Source organism: Sinocyclocheilus anshuiensis, unplaced genomic scaffold, assembly GCF_001515605.1.
Source record: "Sinocyclocheilus anshuiensis isolate Anshui unplaced genomic scaffold, SAMN03320099.WGS_v1.1 scaffold103, whole genome shotgun sequence".
Taxonomy (NCBI): domain Eukaryota; kingdom Metazoa; phylum Chordata; class Actinopteri; order Cypriniformes; family Cyprinidae; genus Sinocyclocheilus; species Sinocyclocheilus anshuiensis.
Window position 1 is genome coordinate 457,122 of NW_015548201.1, and position 21,526 is coordinate 478,647.

The following is a 21,526-nucleotide window of genomic DNA, read 5'->3' on the forward strand; positions in this document are numbered from 1 at the left end:
AACAAAGTATTATCAGTGCATGGCGGTGCTTGCTAAGTGTTTCATTTAATATCCTGTGGATCTGAAAAATGATGATGGAAATAATCAAATTTGAATATTGCTAAATTCTTGACATTTCACTTCTGTGATTTTTTGACAGACTTGAATGCTAATTCTGATTAGACTGCAGAATTTCAGGGCTTAAAGGTACAGAACAGAACTGCAGGTTGGGCAATGTATGTTTAATGTTGGTTTACTGTAGAGTGATTTTTATGATGTACATCTGAAAAGTGAGTTTTTGCTGATAAGCAGAATATTATGCGTAAGCAGCAACATCAACACATCACAATCATTTAATAATCATTTGTGGTGTTTGTTTATGCAGTAATTAGCCCTCCTACTAGTTTCCTCTTGCTAATGGGTGCTATTTATGCCTCATTTATACAGTATATGACTTCATTTTAAGAATGGCAAATGAGATTGAATTTGTATCTGAGAAAGCTGAAGTATATACTTACTTATATACTTGGATTGTTTGAGCAGACTAACTAGGCCTGACATAACACAAGCTCAACCAATCGTGTAAGTTTGAGACGGGGCTTTGTTTTTGAACAAATAGCCTAATGCAAGACACAGAGTGTTTGAAACTTGTTTGATATAAATAGGGGAAAACAGACCCCATGATTAGATGATGTTTCCTACATTACAAGCATCTACTTCATATAAAATGTTGACAACAATCAAGTCTGTCATGTGGTGGCACAAATAAAGATTTTGTGATCCAAGGTGACAGATAATCATGGTCTCCAATGTTCTGTGAGACTTGGCAAGGCATTGTTGATTGCAGGCTGTGGTATGCCCTTTCCATAAAAATGAATAACAGTGAGTTTTAGTTACATGATGTGTGTTTGCATCACTTTTTGCTGTCTGAAGAGCTAAATTGGCTGTTCTACTGCTTGCAACAAAGAGAAGACAAAAAATACTTGCATTCATTATTCAGCCAGTATGTTCAGTGATTTCATAAGTATGAATTCATCCCTGTACGCTCTCTGTAAATCTCCAGTGGGAAGTCTCAGAGATGTGTTGTTGAGTTGAGATTAGTTGTGATAAATTTATCATAATGAAGGCGTATTGGAATGTTTAACACCACCTGATTCATGCTACATAATTACATTAGCGATGCAGACATTTTATTAGCAATGCAGACTTCTCTTGTATGTAGTGTTTTTATAAGTTAGATGAGTTAGTCAGGGTAGTGCCATAATTAATCTGAAAACGAGGCTCAGTGAGTGATTGACGTACAGTGTGTTCAAAGGATTGTACTTTTGTTTAACAAATACAGATTGTTCAGCTGATGAAATGTCTTTCTGAAAACAAACAAACAAAAAACTTTCGGTAGACAAAATCTCCATAAAACAGTTTTTGGGAGTTGTGAAAAGTAATATTTTATACAGTGTGTGCAATTGTAAAGAATTGTAAAGACTGTAAGTCTATAACTCACAGCCTCGTTGTCATTTACTTTAAAATCAGTAAGGTTTCTAACCTAAGGTCTATTTTTAACATCTGGATGTCTAAATCTGCCTTAGCTCTGTGGGGTTATGGTATGGGCAGGCGTATGTTATGGACAATGAACACAGGTCTGTTGCGTTTATAAGTTTGTTCAGTGTATGTATGTGATATAATTATAGCATTATATAAAATTAAAATAATGATCACACCTGATGCTACTACTACAGTGCTGTTCTGAGCAATTTGTGTGATTAAACTCTCATTACTGATTTAATTATCTTTTTTAATATTATTCCAGTATAGTACTATTGGAAACCTTGACGGTTATGTTTTTGCCCCTTTTGTTATTTAAAAAAGGTCTAAATCTATTCACCATGCAGCGCACCAAGAAATGTAGTTTTAACAAACATTCCTATCCGGATGGGGCTTCAGAGTTAGCTGAAAATTTGCTCCATCATTTTTACCAAGGTTATACAAGAAAAAAAAAAAACAGATGTGTTTGAGTCAGATGGGATTAAAAATCAAAAAGTATGTCTGTGAAACATTTTTACCCGACCTCTTCAGGGAAAACCAGTCCCATCCGAATAGGACTTGTATGTGGACAGTTTAACTTAAAGAAACAGATAAGAAAAATAAAGATTCACTTTAGAGAAATTAACATCTACATTTAACAGAATGATTTTGTGTTTGTGAGAAATATTTTGAAATCAAACCACAGCTTTTAAACAGACAGCAGAGATCCAACAGCTCTCATGATTTTCTCAGAGCATAATTCATTTAATGAAAGCGCTGAAATTAATTTGAATTTCAATGTCCCCTTTGAAGGCTCCCCTAACATATGACTAATTGATACCTCTGGAACCAGTGTGCATTCAAACATTTCTTTCTGCTCTGATGGCCGAAACAGACAGACAAAGAGAAAGAGACACCTAGTTAACGCTCAGCGTGTCATGATTTATTTAATAGATGTGGCATTGCATAAAGGTGGTGTTTTCCATTAGAAAGAGGTGTTATTACTTAAAAGGTAAACAATTAGATATCAGGCTCAATAAAGGTTAACTGTTAGCTGGCAAAGGTGACAGGTAAACCTCGCTGCAGGGAAATTTGTGTTTCTCATTGAAGCACCAAGCACAGATCCCTCTCTGTATGTCTGTAAGGCTGACATCTCTCTGGAAAGGTTAGCTCTGTGACCTTTATGTCTTATATCTTATTATGTGGGCAAAGAATGTGCAATTTGATAGTTCAGAAAAGTTCACTGAAGCCTCTTTCTCTGACAAAATCAGGCAGATCTTTACTGAAAGCATCCTCTGACAAAAGAGTGAAAAACTACTGATTCGTGATTGAATCCCACCGAATCGCTTGAGGAAAGGATGCTAACAGTATAACAGAAAAGGCAAGGTCTGTAATACCTGGAGAAAGCTAGCTGTTAGTATTTCCATTCATCTTAATGGCAGTTCCTTGGCTGGTCCAATCACTTCAGCAGTAAATGCCATGTGACTAAGCGGGTAGGGCAAAAATTTGCACTGAAAAAGATTAGGCACCTGGAAAATATCTACTATAATATAATTAAATAATAATGTTGATTGCACCCATTTTAATTTTGTCAGAATACACAACATTTTAAAGCCTCTAAATGGCGTTTTAGAGATGGTTTTTTTTTTAAGCATCAGATGGTGATCATCTAACCAGCAGGCTAATCAGTCCAAGTATTGCAGTTCTCAGCTTTTTTTTTTTTTTTTGGACATCTTGTGGTGACCCAACATCACCAACATTGTTTAGTTTACATAATTTACCATTCAAAAATGTGGGGTTTGTAAGAAGTTTCTTATGCTTGGGGTTGGTTGACATAATTGTTTTCTATTTTAATTCATTTTAAAATGTTATTTATTCTTGTGATGCAAAGCTGAATTTTCAGCATCATTACTTCAATCTTCAGTGTCAAATTATCCTTCAGAAATCATTCTAATATGATGATTTGCTGCTTAATATTTTTGTGGAAACGCTGAAACTAGTTTTCCCCCCATGATTATTTGATGATGATTTATTTGAAAGTTTTGATAATTTTTTTTTGTAATATTATAAAGTACTTTAGTGTCACTTTTGATCAATTAAATGCATCCTTGCTGAATAAAAGTATTAATTTCTCTGAACTTTTAAATGTTAGTGTATAAAAGTCTTTAAAATCAAACGTTATATATTATTTGCATTATCATAAACTACAAACACCCAACTATATGCTAAATTAATTACAATGTCATAAGTTATATGAATTTGAAACTTGATGGATTTAGTTTTAAAATGTCTTCTGCATTTCCAAGGATTTAAGCAAAAATTTCAATGTGTATATTTTGGTTTACAGTACAAACCATGTTTATCTTTGCTGCAAGTACATTTAATCTGCTTTGCATTTTCCCTTTCCTTATGTAGTTTTGATTTGTTTTTGAAGATGATAGGATGTCATGCATGTTGGCATCTGCCTAGTTTGGCTAGGTTTCACCAAGTAACAGATGAATCTGCAGCAAAATACCATAGAGTTTGATTGGACACGCAGCCTTTGATGTGAACAAAAGATATGGGAGGCACTTTTTACCCCTTTTTTAAAAGTTGGTACGCCTAACTGTGTACAATTATATGGTAAGCTGCAATATATTATTTCCATTTTGCATTGTTTTTTGCTCTTGCTTTCAGAACCGACCTGTTTTGGGAGAGTTGAGAAGCACTGCTCTAGTATTTTCTGCCAAAATCCAGCAGGATCCTCTCAGCTGTCCTCGTTTTGTCATGTGACTTGTATTGTCATTACCTGAAACAAAAGACCATATAATCAACACGTCATCAGTTATTCCATCATTCAGTCCTTCAAACCCCTTTCCTGCTCGATGTACATTTGAATTTCTATTTGTTTTTAATTAAAAAGCTATTTTAAATTCAAAAGATGCACCAAAAATGTCGATTTCCAAATGACAAGCAAACATTCTCCTGAACCTAAAGACACACATTTCATGTCCTGAATCAAAGATTGTTATACCAGAACAACTAACACGCCATTTCTTTTGGATTGTCTGTGTATGGCTTCACTTATTTGCTCAAGGGCTGCTCAGGATAGGCCGTGCAACCTTTACACAACAAGGTCACAGTCACGATATTGTGTATAGGTCAATGTGGACTGCACGGAATAAACAAAAAATCCTCACATATTTCATCATCGTCCTATGAGAGATAAGCCAAAGGATCTGTGAATATAGGTAACACAGTCCCTGTGTATCCAGGGACGTGAATGCGCTGGAGTGGAAAGATCATGCAGAAAGCTGTTTACCCTTGATTTGTTTGAATCGATAGCTGCAGTGCTTTGGTTTTTCTCAATGATTTGTAATTTGTCCCTGTTTGGCAGCTCTTAAGCCCCTAAGATCCAACACAACACTGAGCCTCGTAAAGAAAGGCAAATCCAGACTTTATAGGATTACTATAGAGCCCTCATAAAAAGAGAAACTCGGCGCTGTCCTCTGAGAATATTTCATTTATGGGATTTAGCCTAATATAACCCCAGGATCCATCTGTAAATCTGATTACTATAGGCAACTTATGACATGCATATTTCATAACAAAACACTAGATAATTGATTCTGAATTATAGTTTTAATCATCACGGGGAATTGCGAATAGTCTTGAGAATATGACATATTGCAGTGAGTCAAGCTAATACATCCTTGAACTGTCTGTACATGTGAACTGAAAGTATAAATAACAGCCTTTTTAGGCCCCATTCAATATCTCAATTTGAAACGCTGCGACTTCTCTGCAAGCCCAAGATCTAATGATAAAATGACTTAGAATGCACATCCAATTTGTTTAATTTATTGGTAAGTGTCATTCTGATAATGTAACTGCTGTCACGTTTTTAAATTCTGCTCTTTTGAAGATACAACAGTGGAGAGTGAAGGGAACAGAAATGGTATTATAGGAAATGTCACAAGCCACATTTGAACCACATGAGTATCACTAACCACTAGGCCTCAGACTATCGTGTCCCTTTTGAAGACGACTTGAATGTGCACGGGGTCTAAGGGTGGTGCCGCTATCATAAAGTCTCTTACAAAGATTACAGATTGGCTCCTTTGCACCCTGTTTCAAAGAGCGCTCATGTGTTACGGTATTAAAGCATTCACTGTAAACCCAGGAAATCTTCCCTCCTCCCGTTTCTGTCTCTCGGTCTGTGCAGTGGGCTCTGGTAAAGGTATTGGCAGGCCTCTGACACTGGCAAGAAAATGATTGATTGGAGAGTATTGATCGTGTTGTAATGAAAGAAACCATGCTCACTGTGACTCTGTAAGGAATATGTAGCTCTGCTGAGGACATTGTGAATTTTCCTTTGATTGAGCTGGGATAAATGTAGCGGAATGAACATCACTATAGAAGGCAGCCTTAACACTGCGTTCAGGAAACAAACAATCATAACAGCAGAACTAAAATAGCCTTTTTCTGTTGTCTTAAATTAGGAATGAATGTTACTGGTATAATGATATGCTTATTCTCAGAAAAATCCCAAGTTTTCAAAAGATACATAAAAGAGTTTAACATTTTTCTAGCACTGTTTGGAAAGGTTAAGTGATCTGTGCCTCACATTCTCTGAGATGTTGTTTTGGTCGCCATGGCCTTGATGGTATTTCCGTAATTATTGCATGACAGTCCTGACATTCTGTGAGGATAAAAGAAATCGTGTATAAATTCTCAAGTCGTTCTTTGTGTTTGCCCTCATTTTGTACAACAAAAAACTTAATAATTACCGGTTTCTTTAATTTTCCTTGAACCTACACCAGACAATGTGCAGACTCGCAATGACCCACATCTTGTCTAAGACTGGAATTACTGGCAGGCGTAATAGCTTCTAATGGTGAGTAATATGAGCTGCAGAAATAATTTCTCTTCCTGTGAAAAGCTAAATGAGGCTTAATTAAAAAAGACACAGGACAGCTATGGCTTCTCATTCTCATTCAGATGGTAGAGCAGCCCGGTGTTAGAGGCCTTGGATAATAGAGGTAATTCTCATCTATATTGCCGTTCATACTGCGAAAAAAAAAAAAAAGCACACCACAGCACTGAAGGAAATCATCCGCCATACAACACTAAACCCTTCTGTTTTAATGTTTAATTACACTGAAAAGTTAATACCTTAAAAATTATATACAATTCTGCCAGAATACAGTCATCGCTATCATCGTGTCCATTTAAATAAATTTATGGGGGTGAATGAAGCATGAAAAATCTAATTTCCCTTGATCTTTGAAATGAGTTTGATGTACTAAAACATACTGTTATTTTCATAACTTAAACTTTAAAATCAATTAAAATCTATTAAAATCAAGGACCAAAAATGACTACAATGAAATGTTAGACAGTTGACTACATTTACACATCAATGACGTCTATTCAGTGTTCAGAGGACGGTAATGATGTCTGTTTGGACTAATCAGAGTGAGATAATGAGAAAGTAGCATAAATACTATTCTAAACACCAGAAAGAGACACTTGCATATTCTACACAATATGCTGTTCTAAGCTCAATCAACAGTATTTGTGACAAAAATATAACTCGCCACTCATTTTCTTTTCTTTTTTTTTAAGGAAAATATATAAGAAGTTTCACATCAATTGATATTTTAAAACTTGTATTATTTGAGCTAAAAAGATTTTAATCTGGTTGTTTTAGTGTTTATGGCACTGAATAAAACTTTACACAGAAAAGGTTAGTTAACTTTTTTCACACTAAAATCAAGTTGATACACATTGTTTGTCTTGTGGCTTGATCTTTTAATGTTTACGAATTGGCCCCTTTCATTTCCAGTGAAAAGTGTTAGAAATGGAGGCACATACTCCATTTATGATGATAATCAACATTATGCCACAAATGCTGTTGATTGAGCTTAACTTGTATTGAAACCAGAAGTAATCCTCTAACTATGTTCCTGGTCATTTCAGTCTGACATTTGCAGTTTTTTTCCAGAACACTTCAGTGCAGATTTTCAACATAATGTTTGGACTAAATCTTTAAACTAAATTATGACTGCTTCTGCCCAAAAACCTTGACTGATGTCATACTGTAAGTGGACCAAGAACAATTAGAAAAAAAATAATTGTTATCAGCAAGTCTGGATAAAAGCACCACTGCCTTTTGATGAGTGTGATGGAAAGAGAAAGGCATGGATGTTCTGTGTCTCATTTAAGTTTTTAGTTACAAAGACAGAGCCAGCGGGACTTTGATGAATAGCATTGAAACACCACTGACCTACTTGCCTATTTTGGTTCAGCTGTGCTGATTCACAGTACCAAAAACACAAAAGATTGAGCTAAGCACTCCAGGGCGACCGAGTTCGATGACTTTGTGATGGTGCAGTGCATTACTGCACACGCAATACTGCACACGGGTTCAGCATAACTCTGGTCATATTTTTACTACTAGTGAAAATGCTTTTGTTTTGCATTTTTCGAAATTAAAACATTTTAAAATTACAGCTTATATTATTAGCATAACAATTTAACAAAAAGGTATCAAACTTTACATGAAATTTTGAACATGAAAGTTTTAATTTGATTAGTGACTTTATATTAAATATTTATTTATTTTATTTTACGTTATATAACGTTTCTTTGTTTAAAGAAACTTCGTAAGTCCTAAAACTTTATTTCCAGGTTTAAATGGGATTTTACATGCCAGATTGTAAATATGATCTCAGGCCTTTGGATTCCACAATTTAAAAAAGTCCTGAGTAAATCTGTGAAATGGGAATAACAAAAAATACATTTACTAGAAGCTAAATTTCAACAACAACAAAAAAGGTATAAAAACAACTTGCCCTGAGTTTGTTTCCCTTATTTAAGTATAAATCTCTATACATTTGCTATTGATTTAAGCTAAGAAATTATTACCTATGGGCTAAGAAAAAGTTTAAATTAGGCCAATGTTTAGATGTTTCTTTGGAAAACAAGACTAAAATACTCATTAAGGAAGAGCAGATGAATTGATATTTATAGACAAACTGAGAAAGCGACGAGAAGTACTCTTAATGGAAAGAGTCAGCATAGTGAGAACTAGATGTTGCATTATGATATTGTATATTCAAACAAGGTAGCCATTATTCATCCACATGGATCCCTCCTGAGATCTGTGAAAGGTTGATGTGCCCATTCAATATTGATGGAGAGTGTTGGAAACGGAATCGTTTGGGAGTTAGAAACTGAAACATCTGTTTTGTGTCTGTTATGACGGTGTTGATGAGACAGAGGAACGACTAGGAGACATTAAACACTGACGTTTTAAAATCTAATGACATAAGGAGGGAACAGTTGGGTTTGTTTATGGAGAAGAAACATATATCACACCTGCATGCCGCTGCATGAAGAGGTATACAGGTGCATCTCAATAAATTAGATTGTCATGGAAAAGTTCATTTATTTCAGTAATTCAACTCAAATTGTTGCACCTGTATATACGGCTGTTCAATATTCCCAAACCTCTTCCAAGGGGAAGAAAAACAGGAGGGAAGAATTACAGCTATTCCCAGTGTATTAATTAACCCTGGCACTAGACGAGATGCAGAAAGACAGCGAGGAGAAAGATAGATGACGGTGCAAAACATTTCCTCAAAGATGTAGAGGTTAAATCTAGACACATTTTGCACCTATATATATGATGCACAACACCGTCCAGTATCATATTGCTGAATGAAATCAAATTCTTGTTTCTTACTAATTTTAGGGTGCTGGTTCCAAAAATAATGTCTTTGCTCTAGCATGTCACATTTTCACATAAAATATAATGTGCATTTCATAGAATATTTGCTTCTGATAGCCATGTACAGTATAAGGTGAAAAAGTCTTGTATTATCCCTTAATCACCAGAAAAACTGCCACAAAGACATGATTCCTATCTTCCTCTGGGTCAGGTTACAACTGTTTGTTAAATTTTTAGTTGATTTTTACATGTATGAATGATTCTGAAGAAATTATTTCATGCCTAGTCCTGATTTCAAACAGTGACAAAAAAATAAAAGCTTTCTCTCTCTCCCTCTCTCTCTATCTCTCTCTCTAGAAAGTTGTTGCTAAGTACATTAAAAGTGAGACATGAAAAGCCTTCATTCTTATTTTGTGAAAAAAAGAAACTGTGATGGAAAATGTTATTGATATTTTTAACTGCCATGAATTTAGGTAATATTAGGCCTTTTTTTAAAGATGCAGGGCTCTGTAATGAGAAAAAAATTTAATGAAAAATGATGTATGACAATATTTATATATGACTAAGTGTGAATAAGTGACAATGCAAAACTTGCACTTATACTTCAATGATTCTTAATTGATTACCATGACCTTTTCCAAAGTATTAACTCGTTTTGTACCTGCAGAGTTCAACAATCTATTATGGCACTTCACCAACCTACAGTAAGTTTGTGAAAAAATTAACTTCCCTACCTCAGTGAAGGTTAAACACCCACACAGCACACCTGACAGCCAACAGTATGTCATTCTCTCTCTATTATATATGGAACACCGGTCAAAGAAAGACACATGAGAATTTCATGTGAGTGCACTCACTTAAAGGATGCTGAGATTGTCGGTCTGAATTCAGTGGAAGTGCAAAAGGATTTTATTAATATAAAACAGTGTCCTCCTTGTCACTTATCACTGTGAGTTGAAAGACATGCAGGATATTTTTCTTCAAGCAGAGCCCTGGATGCCTGCAAGATGTAATATTTACGCAGCTCAATTTCTTCTTGAATGACCTTCAATGTTCTTTCACAGAACTCTACATTTATGACCAATCTTCTTATTTTGTCTTTCAAGCTACTGCTTTTAAAATGTGCTTCAAAAATAAAAGTTTAATTTAATAATAATAATTTATGCATTTAGCAGACTCTTAAAAGCAACTTACAGTGCATTCAGGCTATACATTTTTTACCAGTATGTGTGTTCCCTGCGAATCGAACCCACGACCTTTTGCGCTGCTAACGCAATGCTCTACCACTGAGCCACAGGAACATTAACATTTCCATGTAAATGTTTACATGGAAAATTTTGCCTGACTGTAAAATATACAAAAGAATAGGAAGAGGGTGTTTGGTCTGATCACTGTAATTACGATTTGATCCCCACCTACTGTAAGTCAAAACAAAAGATGAAGGGAGCATCATTCAGTGCAGTTCACTGTTGCGGCATGAAGGATCTAACGTCTCCATTCCCTCCTCCAGGGAAAGTGTTACATACATAACCGAGACGTTATCTTTCAGTCAGTCACATTCAACGTTACGTCGTTAGGGATCCCTATGAAAAATGCCACAACCAGAAATGTGTTATGAAAACTGAAGGTGCAGGGGCCTCATGTATAAAACTTTATGTAGATTTCATCCTAAATGTGTGCGTACGCACAAAAGCTAGATTTTGCATACGTACAAAGGTTTTCAGATTTATAAAGCCATGCGTACGCCAGAACTTGCGCAAAAGTCCCTTTGTTAATACCCAGTCAGTGGAAGATTGTGCGTACATGAAAGTGGAAGATTGTGCGTACATGAATCTCCACGCCGTCTCCTCCCCGAAATAGCCATTTATAGAGCTTACAACGCCTAGTTTTAATATGCATAACGTCATCTGCATATCATTTCCATGCATATTCCATCCACGTGACACCATGTTTAACGCAATTAAGGGTAGGAATATGTTAGGAAAATATGAAATAAGGACTATAAATGCGTTTTGAGACATCACTATTCTAATTTATACAATTTGCCTAAAAGGTAAACATATATTTTAGAATGTTTGATAAGGACTATAAATGCGTTTTGAGACTTCTAATTTATACAATTTGCCTAAAAGGTAAACATATATTTTAGAATGTTTATAGCCTATATTTTTATGGAAAGAGATAGGCCTTTTTTTTTTTTTTGCAGTGTAAATAACTATCTGACTCACTGTGTCAATAACAAAACATTTTGAAAATAAAACGCGCATATCTTACAGTTTCCTTCAAATTCTGTCTTTTAAATATGGTGCTTGTCACAATATTGGGAAGAGGACGAAAGGGGTTATCATTAGGCTATTGTCTGTGCGCGACACCTGTGAACAGTTCTGCTGTCATCGGACCTTTTCAACCAAGATGCGCATTAAATATCGCATTGGATTTATCGTGCAGGGAAGCCAAAAAAGGGTGTTCCTACATTCAATACTAGATTTACACAATACTAGATTTCAGCAACTGTTGGGGTGTGGAGACACATACAAATAGGAATGTGAATAGTAAGACTGGTTGCAGCACAGTCTAACAAACTTCCGTGACCCCAGTTCAGGGGAACACAGGGACTGACAGTAAAAAAAAACTGCCCAGGGAAAGACACGGGTTTTCCAAAGGAAACCGTAACATAGAAGAACATACAGGATTACTAAGGGAATCTCTTGTTTGGCACCTAGTCCAGTAAAGGGGGTGACCCAAATACTGGACATGGCAACAGACTCCTCCGCTGAGTCTGAATGCCGCAGGGTGCTGGAGGAAATTGACCAGGATTCACCAGATGGGGAACTTACTGGAGGAGCATGAGATAGGAAAACCAGGTCCGGTTGGGCCAATATGGCGCAACCAGCAGGACCTGCTCATCATCCTCCCTGATATTGCACAGAGTCTGTGCAAGGAGGGAAAGGCGTACTTGCGCAAACCCCGGGGCCAGCTCTGTGCCACTGCATCCGTGCCGAGGGGGGCTTCGGTCAGGGAGTAGAACAGCTGGCAGTGGGAGGATTCCTGGGAAGCAAACAGGTCCATCTGGGCTTCCCTGAATCGACTCCAAATCAGCTGGACCACCTAGGGATAGAGTCTCCATTCTCCCGGAAGGGTAAGCTGTCGTGAGAGTGCATTGGCTGCACGATTGAGCTCCCCCGGATCATGACCAGCACGCAGCGATATGAGCCGCGTCTTACTCTAGTGGTGGCAGGCAAGTTGCGACATGCGATGTGGGGAGGACCTTGTACTGATATGTCAGACCCTTGAAAGCAAACCGAAGAAATGGCCTGTGTCGAGGTAGAATCAAGACATGGAAGTATGCGTCCTTCAGGTCGATCGCTGCAAACCAATCCTGGTTTCGAACGCATGAAAGAATGTACTTCTGCGTCAACACCTTGAACAGAAGACTGTGAATGGACCGATTCAAGACTCGCAGATCCAGGATAGGTTGTAACCCACCGCTCTTCATGGGTACAATGAAATAAGGACTGTAAATCCCGATTTCATCTCGGCTGAAGCCAATTCGAATTGTCTCAATGAGCCAGTGAGATGGGTTGGGGAGCGCTAGCCAGGCCCCCAAAAAGGGCACCATAGGGACGATTCCTGATGTACCCATGGTGGGGCAACAGAGGGGAGGAAGAGGGACCGACCCGAGAAGCGTGGTGTCCCCAAGTAGAGGCAGAGGAGAACCTCTTACCTGACTCCCTGGATCCCATGGGAAGATAGCAAGGGAAGCATATGGAAATGGAGTGTCCTGCAACCGCAACCTATTGAGTGGCGAAACAGTGTGCTGAGACTGACAGTGAGGAAGCAGAGTGTCATTCATGGACCGACGCCATCAGCAGGATTTCCATGGGGGCTGAAAAAAAAAAAAAAGACAAAGTACATATTTTTGTCTCAATTGTTTGATTGGGTTCTTTTTGTCACCTTTGAGGATTTGCGTGAAAATCTGATGATCTTTTAGGTCATATTAATGCAGAAATATAGAAAATTCTAAAGGGTTCATAAACTTTCAAGCAGCACTGTATTTTGTGATATTTCTTATCACAAAAAAACTTTAGCATGTCATTGAAATGAGTACAGCCGGAAAATGTCAGAAAAAAATTACTTCGAAAGTTATTCTATAATTTGCACACTGAATAAGACATACATTTTCCTGTTTGCAAGCAGGCTGTTAATGGAACCAATCTCTGCTGAGGCCAAAATATCAATGTGTTGGCAGAACATGAGACATTGTTCCACTTGTGTGATTTCTAACTAAAAGGGAAAGAGAGCTGTACCCAGTTAGAGGAGAACAGGGTTATTACCTTGACAATGTTCTCTGTGACAATCTGCAATCTGCTGGCGTTTCTCTGGGACATCTGTTTCAGCCAGAGTAAATGGAACATCATTATGCATGGTAGAAACACTCACGTTCTATTTGCTGCTGATTGGGACAATGTGCCTTTGACAGATTGCATTCTGGGAGTGGAAGAATAATCTGTTGATCTATAGACAGAGAGTGAGAGAAGGCTTTCTGAAGCCCTCCATTTTGTTAACTAAACACTGCTGAGGAAGGAAGCGGTCATCACGGGTCAAACCAGGGAAGATCCTCAGGGAGCGTAGAGTGGACTTGACCACGTTTGGCCTCTCTGTACATCACTGAACTGTTCAAATCTGAGCTGGTTCTGACCCGTGCTGTGGATGGGTAAAACTGTCAGACTTTCTCAGTTGACTAATTGACTTGTCATCTGACACAATGAGTGAGTCTTTGGTCTTTACGCTGCTTCTCTGGCACTCACAAATAATGTGCATTCATTGTGTTGATTCACTGACCTCATCATCAGCTGCCAGGAAGGAGCAGAGCCTATTGAGACTCAAAAGACCAACTAATTTCTCCTATCCCTGAAAGTCTACAACTGTCTGAATACGCTAATGAATATTAGTGATGACTGGCAGCCATTTAATGCACTGGGCACAACAGGGCCACATTAGCCATGCGAGAAAACATTGCACTTCACATGCTATCAATTTAGGTAGCTGTCAGTCTTGAAGCTGTTGTCATGGTGACAATCATATGCTCTCATGCAATGTAATCATGGTTCATTACAGTGATTCTACAATGCTGTGATAACCAGGTGTGCCCTCTTATACCTTTTTCCTATGACTAGAGCATTTCAATATGATGGAAAGGACAAAATAGTCTGCGAGCTGAATTTATAGGGTTAATTTAAGACATTTTTATGTTGTGGTTGTCCATATTTCTTCTTTACAGTATATGCAATCGTGTGTCTTTGACAACAAAATATATCACTTTCACAAGAGTGCTAAGTGCTACATACGAATATGAATGGACGAACCCATGTTACGCGGCTAACGAGTGAACAAATAATAGGATATGCAACTGTGCAACTGTGATTTCAATTGTAATCCGTATGTTTTGCTTCAAAATTCCCTTGTTCTGGAGTGCTTGGTCCTCACAACACCTCCATTAGGAGAGTGGGCAGCAAGTAAGTGATGCTTCACTGCAGTCCTGAACGAATTTGTGACAGATCTCGTTTACACTACAAATGCAATGGTCATTTTGGACTTATTTTGACTACCTTCCTTTGTGGTTTCAGTTATCTGATCACAAAACATTTTAGACACTGTTTTTACCAGTATTTATGCTGCGTTCCAGACAAGGCCTGAAGTGGGAACATCCGAAGTGAAATGTCCCACTTCCAGCTTCAGCCAGTTCTAGTCAATCACACATCATGTTAACATATTGACCTCATAATGTAATCATGACACAACGAGAGCATTTCATGTTTTTGTGATGATTATGGCAAAAACAGAAAAAAAAACAATATGCTGCCGTTAGTTTTGAAAACAGCTGATGAAAAGCAAAAATTAAGGTATCATTTTAACTTAATGTTTAATATTTTTAAGTTTGACATAAGGTAGATCCACACTATGCTTGTTGTAAGCAGTGACGTCAAATGACGCGTTCGCTAAAGTTGGGGTTGATCAATCTTCCCTGAATTCACAGGTCGAACTTCTGACTTCAAGTGGCATTCCAGATATTATTTCCAAGTAGGAAGTGGGAAAATTCAGATTTTTCAAGTTTTCTGGAAAGCAGCATTAGCATTGACCATTTGTGATTGGATCACAAATGCGTTTTACCAGGTGGAAACATGTCTGTCTTAAAAGAAATGTCTCAAAAGAGTCATTTGTTTGTGAACCAGATTCTACAAGTTGTGCTGTATATTTGTGATTCAGTAAAAAGAACCGCCTCATAGGAGTCATTTGTTTGTGAATCAGGCTATACTGTTTGCTCCATCTGTTTTTGATTCACTAAAAAGAACTGGCTCATTGAGTCATTTGTTCGGCTACACTGCTCACATTGTCTGTTTGTTTATATGTGCAGCCCACAAGGCCACACCACAATAGAAAGATGTTTCCTAACATTATTTCATGATACACATTCGTTTTTCTTTCTTCTTCTTCTTTTTATTGTGCCACATTAAATGCATACTGCAAATTCACATTCACAACTTAGGTAAACATGAATGGCCAAATGAGCTATGGTGTACACTTGGCAGGTCAATTCTCCTTTGAAACATGCAAAATTGATGATTTATGTATTCCTAATACAGAGAATGGTTTAGCGGATATACTGTAGGTCTCGCTTGTGTCTATAATTTACAGCTTGTACTGCTCTGAATGCAACTTTTTTGATTATCTTCTCTGACACATGCTAAGTGAACACTCCACTGTGAATAATTCGCCTAAAAGTGGAATGGCTTCCTGGGAAGCATTATCTCTGCTTGAGCGTGTTTCCCCTCTTTCCTGCACAGCATGGGCTGTGTGATCTTACTTTAACAATAAATGCACTCTGCTGTTTGTGACGCACAAGATGTCACAACATGTACAGTATATGCTACTTATGTTTTTATTTTTTTGTAATTTTCTTGAAAAGCGACCTTGAACTTTGGAAAGGCGCTATATAAATATATAATGTAGAGTGTGCCAAAAGAGTCACTTATGAGGTTCCATGACAGTTAGGATACCAGATGCCTATGTTTTAGAAGCCAGATTCCTATGTAGGCAGTAGACAGCAAGGCAGCTCTCTAGGTTTTGGAATAGAGCTAATAACAATGTGCTTATTCACCATTGTTTTCTTCATGCTGTTGTCCTTGTCAAATTACAGAGGGACTGGGGCCCCTGCAGACACACAGATGCTTGTAACCATGGGGTTTTCTTGATTCACAAGATACTCCACTTCATCACATCTTTGTCTCATCAAATTACATCAGTGCATCGCCGTCCCATCTCAAAGTTGTTCAGTGTCATGTTTTCATTTCGCAACAGAATTTCGCCAGTAAATGACATCTCCGGCCTCAATCAAATCAATATTACAGTGGAAATAATCACTCTCTGCCACAAGGCATGTTTTATTCAGTCCGCTGCTGCCTAACGGGGCTCTCGATGCCCCTCGAGCTGTCAGAGATGGGAAACCTAAAACATCCACAGTGCATCACCCTTTCCATCAGGAACACAACATGTGACTTATTCAGATGTGTAAATCATGTTTTATACAATATGACATTGCAGGGCCAATTTGGTGAAATAAAACATGAACATGCTTTATTCGACATTAGTGGAAATATTGTGTTTGTAATGTTCTTGAGATTACATATTATGAACTAAATTACCCTTAGGCTGAACAAAACCACACGTGTGTCCAACCCTGCTGAAAAGGTCATCTTAGCATGCTCTTTCACATGTTGCTGGATAACCTAGTTAGAACCTGCTGGGTATCCAGAGCAGAACATATGCTGCAGGGTTGCATGGCATCCAGAATTGAATTTAAAGGGGTCATATGATGTTGCTATAAAGAACATTATTTTGTGTATTTGGTGTAATGAAATGTGTTTATGTGGTTTAAGGTTCAAAAAACACATTATTTTCCACATACAGCTTTTTCCTTTGGATAATGTGAACACTGTTGCGGTTTTGGTGTGCACTCGGGTTCGTTTGACATCAAAGGTCGGTTTTGGCTTCGGAAACACAACCAAATTTTTAAAATCCAAAGTACAAAAGTGAGGCGAGCAAGCAACAGTATCCATCCATTTCACCATCTTCTCATGTATAGGCGTTACCTAGCAACACGGGTAAACAGCTGCAACTGTGATGACGCAGGCCGTGGTTGGGAACCCAAGAAACACTGTGTGAACACAATGCAGCGGGAGCAGAGGAAGGGGAATCAATCGAACTTGGGCTTGGACCAGATAATCAAACCACGTGTGAAAGCACCCTTATATTCCCATTAATTTCCTGAATTTAAATTGATGTAGTAGACAGAATGCTGAATTGCAATTCAAAGTTAAATGTACTGAAATTTATATTTATTATTTATTAACTTATATTTATTAACATTTTTTTTAACTAGAAAAGCAAAGCCTTTCAAAGAAGACTTTGAATGTTGGCTTGACAAAGCCTTTTTTTGAAAGTTTTGAAAAAAGCTTTGAATTTTGATGGTTTGTGGACAGAAAGAATGACAGATTCAATTCAATTCAATGCAAAATCCAACTCATTAATTAGAAGCAATTTTCAATTCTGAATTTTGCTGTGGTATGCGGAACTTTTTAGCAGCATGAAATACTGTACAGAATATCTACGAACAGCAAAGTGTGGATTTCTGAATGGCATCTGGTTTGAGATTAGAGAGCATGTTATATTCACTGCTCTGCTTGGTGTACTCCATGAAGAGTTTCCGGTCAAAAACTGGAGTGGAAATCTGCCTTACAAAACTCTCTCAGACCAAAGGTGTGATGGTTACCCTTAACATTTATTGATGGTGATGAGGAGAACATTTGTCATTCATCTGGTCAAAATGACATCTTTATTGAACATAAAACACTACTTAGACAAAGTTTGACTGGAATTTGCATTTGTTCCCGTTTATGTATTTTTCTTTCCGTTAGTTTCTTTGAGGGATAACTTAGAATACAGTAGATGACACAGCGGTCAGGAGGTATTATATTTTATACATGTGCCCTCTTTGCAACTGTGCAAACAAGCAAAAGGTAGTTGGACATAAAATGGGAAATGCTGCAAAGAAACTGGTTTGTCTCACCACCGCCGTGTTCCTATAAATCTTACAGAGCTGAACACAGAATAGAAAGAGGTTCAACAGCCAATGCCCCTTTTCCACAGTATATTACATATTAAGTTAGGTGAAAACATTTGGTTAATTAAACATAACAGAGAATTTGTTCAGAATGTCGGGGCAGAATATATTATGCTAATTATACCATTTTTTATAGCATAAGCTACTAGACCTATTTGACAATCAATCATGTTTGTTTTGTTGGTGTCGCAGAAAATATGCCCATATATACAGTACAAGAACCAACTAAATTAGAGAATAGGCTGTTTACCAACCCAAATACCTCATCTGAAGACTTTCTGAAATGACATCACTGATACCATTAATCTTTCATAATTGTTTGAGCGAGAGTCTGTGCTGAATACAGTGCCAGACAGAAATCACCTGTAAACAAACAAAATCAACCTGTCGGACTGAAGGCTAGATTTTATTTGGATATGCATGGTTTATCACTGATTCTTTCAGTCAAGAGGTCAAAGTTTAGCTGGTTAGCATGGTACCATCTTGGTACAAAAAGCATCTTTCTCCATTGATGGCCATTCAAAATTAGCCATGTCTAATTTTATTTTTTGTATAAAAAGTTTATAATTTTTTATATGTTTTATTTCCTAAAAGAAAAAAAAAAGAATTCAAATGACAAAAAAATATAAATCATAACCTTTTAAATGTAGGATAGTCTCACGTCTTAAATCCTGCAGGTAAGATTTAATTAATATATTGTGAAATTTCAAATGTTAAGAATTAAAACACAAATACTAACTGCATACAATACATATTACTGCTACAGTATTTTACTTTTATGATCCAGCATACATGTAGTCTCGGATATTTGTGTTCAAGATAGAAATACTGTGGGTTGTCTTTGATTTTTACATGATTGAAAGGTGCTTGTTATTTAAAAAAAATTTGAATAGATGGGTAAATTTATGAATAAAATATTAATGTGTTGTATAAAGCAACTGCATGAGTATGTTAATATACAATTAGACAATGTCGAGGACTATCATATTATTTTTCATTTTACATTCATCTAATTTTTTTTTTTTTTAGTGTGACTTAACTGTCCCAATACTTGTTGGGTCCACTGTATGTATACCAATTCCTCTTGAAGCTCCAAGTAGCTGACAGCAGTATAGCATTTCAGTTCATGATTCAGTCTATTTTTTTATTTTTCAGTTCTGATCTTAGTCTTTGAAAAACATATTTTCAGTTGCAACCTTTTTTTTTTTCATTGTTATATATTAAATCTGTTCGATTTACTTTCTGTCACCATGATCACTGCTCACGTCTTGTCACTGAGATGCTAATTTGATTAATTAAACTTTGATTTGTGAATTCAAAGTCATAGGCAGTTGTCTATTACCCAACAGAAAGTAATTTCTCCTTTTTTGTGTTTAATTGAATGCTTACTGTATTACTCATACTCTGCAAATGTGCATTTATACATCAAAATAGAGCCCATAGATTAGCATTTACACTGATGTTCCTGGCAGACACTTCAACAAACAGCTTACTGTAAGTGCATGTAAATCACAATTAACAACAAAATGATCTACAGGACTAAAGCTTAGCTAAGAAAAATATCATGCTTTATAGATCACAATGCAGGATCTTGAAGTTTATAACCTTGACGGATTCTTAACACAAAATGCCAAATGCTCACATTTATTTAGCATGTCCCTATGAGCGAAGGTCAGAACATACAGTTCACCACACATCTCAAAGTTTGAGTACAATTCTCTTATTAACATTGGTTTGACACTCAAAAGATGCTAATAAATGTAAATCTTGCTGGGAGACTGTTTTTTTTTTTTTGTCTGTATAAATGTTAACACTGGTGGTGAAAGATATGGGATCAAAAGTTACTTTGCATCACAAGTTTAATAACTTATAGTTCACTAAATACTGAAGAATGTGGGTAACAAAAGATTTGCTGGTCCCAACTGAATTCCATAGTATTGAAAAAAAAAATACTATGGAAGTCAATGGCTACCATCATCTGTTTGGTTACCAACATTCTTCAAAACAACCTTTTTTGTGTTCAACAGAAGAAAGAAACTCATACAGGTTTGGAACAACTTGAGGGTAAATGATGACAGAATTTTTTATTTTTGGCTGAACTATCCATTTAAGTAAATAATCAGGGGTGAAAAAATACTGAGCAATTATACTGGAGAAAACCGTGTGAACATTTTATTCCATTGAAAGTATGTAGAGTGTCATTTTATTTTTAAAAATGTTCTTAAAGGTGCAATAAGTGATTGTCTTCAGAAACATTTTTTGTTATGCTGGTTGAAAGTCTCTTCACATCCCGATAGCAATCATTAAGTTAAGTGGTCTACATGTATTTATATATCTGTATTTATATATTCTGTGGAAGGCATAGGACCAAGAAATGTTCGTCCAATCAAAACGCTCTGTCCGAGCGTTTTAATTGGCTTTCCTACCTGCCTGTCAACATAAGTATTTGCATACCTCTGCGCACCCGATTCACGCAGACAGGATACGTCATCAGCGCGTTCACGCACGCTGTGCAGACAGAGCGAGAATGGCCGACAAACATCAACAACCCGATCTTCCTTCCTGGTATTGTAGTACTTTTAAAGTTTTCTCACTGGTGAATGACACATGATGTAGTTCCCAATTCCAGTCCTCGCGCACCCGCGCTCTGCATATTTTGCATGTCTCGCTTAGTTAACACACCCGATTCAGATAACCAGCTCGTTAGAAGTGAGCTACGTGTATGATCTGTGTTCCGATCTATATGATCACTACACAGTGTTCATTGCTCCCTACTCCCTGAGCAGGAGAAATCCGTTGAAGTTTACTTAACTTCTCATTCACGGATTTGCGCAACGTCTGGATGCGAGGGTGCGAGGACTGGAATTGGGAACCGCTGATGTAGCCTATTGTAATGTTGTCTCTGGTATTCTGGGAAAAAAAAAATAGTGCAAAGAATTTTCACTCAGAAGAGAGCACTGTACATTCACTCCCCCACCTACAATCCCTGCCATTACTGAGACTCAAACTATCAAGTTTTGGGTTACAAGTCCAACTCTCTAACCATTAGGCCACAACTGGTAATGAAAGGATAAGAAGTGTCTTATGTAAAGTAGGTGATTTAACAGCCTCTGTTTAAGTTTGACCTTTGG